The sequence below is a fragment of the Mus caroli genome, unplaced genomic scaffold (assembly GCF_978045245.1).
Source record: "Mus caroli unplaced genomic scaffold, Mus_caroli_1 scaffold_17, whole genome shotgun sequence".
NCBI classification, from domain to species: Eukaryota; Metazoa; Chordata; class Mammalia; order Rodentia; family Muridae; genus Mus; species Mus caroli.
This window is the reverse complement of record NW_028227272.1, coordinates 47902079-47905260: the sequence shown is the minus strand read 5'-3', so window position 1 is coordinate 47905260 and position 3182 is coordinate 47902079. Positions and strand designations below refer to the sequence as shown.

The following is a 3182-nucleotide window of genomic DNA, read 5'->3' as shown; positions in this document are numbered from 1 at the left end:
CTGTGATGGATCACCAGCACAGGGATAGAAGCCTGGTGTTGTGGAGCACACCTGTAATGACTAGAGATGGAGAGAAGACAATACCCTGAGGTTTGCTCCTCAGTCAGTCTAGTTAAACCAGTGAGCGTTCTCAATGTAGTCTAGTTGCTGCAGAGGTTTATAAAAGCAATAATTTCTGTGATCTCCATCACTAAGGAATTACATTTGATTGGTTATTTAAAGAGATACAGTAATTAGGGAGTGTGAGCAAAGCCTGGTATATACATGCATGAAAATGTCATTGTGTCTTAATGTATGTGTCTTAGTCACTGTTCTACTGCTGTGAAGAGATGTCATAATGAGGCAGAGAGAAACTGAGCCTGTCATGGGCTTTGGAAACCCCAAAGTCCAGTACCAGTGATGTGGAAGACACATCTATTCCAATAAGAACATACCTCCTAATCCTTCCCAACAGATCATAAACTTGGGACTAAGCATGCAAATATATAAGCCTATAGGGGCCAATTTTATTCAAATCACCACAATATTCTAACAAATATAAAAGTCAAGGGATAAAAAAGTACCTGGGATAAATTTTTAAAGACATGCAAAAATAATCAGAAAATTATTAGTGCACCTGGACACAATAGAACATTTAAAAAATGTGTCAGCCGTGCTCACTTCAGCAACACATATACTAAAATTGGAACGATACAGAGAAGAATAGTATGGCCCCTGAGCAAGGATGACATGCAAATTTGTGAAGTGTTCCATATTTTTTCTTAAAAATAAAATGTGTCAGCCATGGTAATTTGGCAAGGGGCTACAGTTTGCTGACAGGATGTTACTGAAGGAAGTACATGCGTCCCACTGATTAGTAAAGAGGTAAGCAGATATTCCACGGGGAAGGGAGAGCATACAAGAAATGATACAGTATCCAGGAGACAGAAATTGCCCCCATTGCTGGAATGCTCAGCCATTAGATGTTTATGACAGTTTTTAGTTAATCAAAATGGTTAAATGTCCCAAAAGAATGCATAGAAACAGTTTGTAGTGCCTGAAGGGGCTGAATTAGGAAAATGAAGCTATAAGCTCTGACTTAGAGCAGTGGTTCTCGAGCTTCCTAAATCTGTAACACTTTAATACAGTCCCTCACGTGGTGATCCCTAACCATAAAATTGCTCCATTGCTACTTCACAAACTTGTTACTGTAATGAATCATAATGTATATATCTGATATGCAGGATAGCTGATATCTGAGCCCTATGAAAGGGTCATCCAACCCCCAAAGGAGTCACGACACACAGGTTGATAACAAAGGCTTAGAAGATGAAACAAAGACACAATTATTATGATAGAAATTTTAAAAAATGGTTGCATAAAATATCTTTAAAGAATGGAACCTACTAGACAAGAACACAGGCTCAGAGTGAGTGTGGCAGAGCAGGGCTCACAGCTCTTCTACCTATGAACCTGGGACTCTTGATGAACTTCCAAAGCCCCCAGGCTGTAGTTTACTCTTTAAAGTGTGCCATAAAATGATACAGAAATTATTGGGTATTGTTAAAAGTCAGACAACTACATATTCAAAGTTCCTAAGGAAGTTGGCCCACTATAATTAATAATCAATAAATATCAATAAAAAGTGGCTGATGTATTCACATACACATAATTTTATAGTAATTTGCTTATTAATAAAGATTATTAATAAAATTATGGATTTTTCCAAACTGTACTCACACTACTTTGTAAGATATTAGTCAAAGGATAGGCATGTAACAATGTTTCCTGAAGAATGTCGACATAGGCTCAACATATTTCTCTAAGTTCTCTCCACACTATGTTCCTCAGAAATATTTTTAAAATTATTTAAGCTAAGCACAAGAGCAAAATGACAACATATTCCTGCTATGTATTCCCATATATGTGTGGAATGACACAGAAAACTCAAGAGAAGTTAGGTGAGGCAGTGCTACAGATTGGGAAGAAAGCATTTCAGAGAAGAGAGATTGAGATCTTCTAAAAATACAGGTTCATATAAAGTCAGAGACAAAGAGGTTTGCCTGTGTAATCCAGACTATGACTAAGGGAGGCTTTGCCACCTCCTCCGTAAGAGTTACAGATTAACCCTGGGCTTCAGAGCCAATGTGACTGAGTAGCCTGGTGCTGTGGATTTATCAAGGTGTGTACCACTGGCAGCTCCTTGCAATGTGGGGAGTGAAGCCTCAAGTGCAAACAATAGAGACTGAGACTCAGAGGAACGGTGTGGATATGAGAGAGGCTGCCTCCACTGTGCTCCTTATCGGTACACCCTCACATCTTAACGTCTACAGCTTCAGTCTCAACCAGGTGAATAAAACTCAGAATATATGGATCTTGGCAATGTGGCTCTGAGGACAGCTGGTAAGCCTCAGCGCTGCTAGATTGAGTCGGTGAATGCCGTTGTGCTTCTGATTCATACATCTTACCGTAACTCATAGCAACAGAAGAGAGATTAGTGACTCCCCATAGCAGGTTTGCAGAAAAATCACAAACTAAAACCCAAGCATGTATCCCTACAGTTTTTATTAGCCACGGGATTATCGAAGCCTGCAGCATGAACAAGCATGTAATGGAAATCGTCTGCAAAGATGAGAGCACATCCGCAAACTAATCATTCTAGATGTGCGACAGACAGTGGCCTCGTGGGTTCTGTGGATGCATAGGTGGCCTCCTGGGTTCTATAGTTGCAGCTGTTCCCATGAGAAAAGTGACCAGCTCTTGTGGTGGTGGATGAAGGGAAGAAAACGATTTAAACATACTTTGGTTAAATTCTTTGATGTTTCCTTAATGAAGTTTTCCTCCAAAAAGCCTATAGAAAGCAGGGGCCCTTGTTCATTCTATGTCTCAGAGTTTGCTTGTGCATAAACTAGGGAGCTTTTTATTATTAGGTTCTATTTTATCCAAATAATGTAAGCTTTCTGAGACATGCATAGTTAACTGTGGCAACTGCTTTGAGAGGCAGTGCAGCATAATGAATGGTATCCCAGATGTAAGCACTAAGTGTAATGAGTGGGACACCTACTGAGCCTGTGTACTGGCTAGTTTTGTGTCAACTTGACACAGCTGAAGTTATCACAGAGAAAGGAGCAGCAGTTGTGGAAATGCCTCCATGAGATCCAGCTGCAAGACATTTTCTCAATTAGTGATCAAGAGAGGAGGGC

General features: G+C 40.0%; 1 non-coding gene across 1 annotated transcript; it reads left to right on the top strand.

Annotated features, from left to right (window-relative positions):
* Nucleotides 1–652: 652 nt before the first annotated feature.
* Nucleotides 653–759, top strand: LOC115029684 (U6 spliceosomal RNA). The gene has a single exon (XR_003835233.1). It is a non-coding gene; the product is annotated as a U6 spliceosomal RNA (small nuclear RNA).
* The last annotated feature ends 2423 nt before the right edge of the window (nt 760–3182 follow it).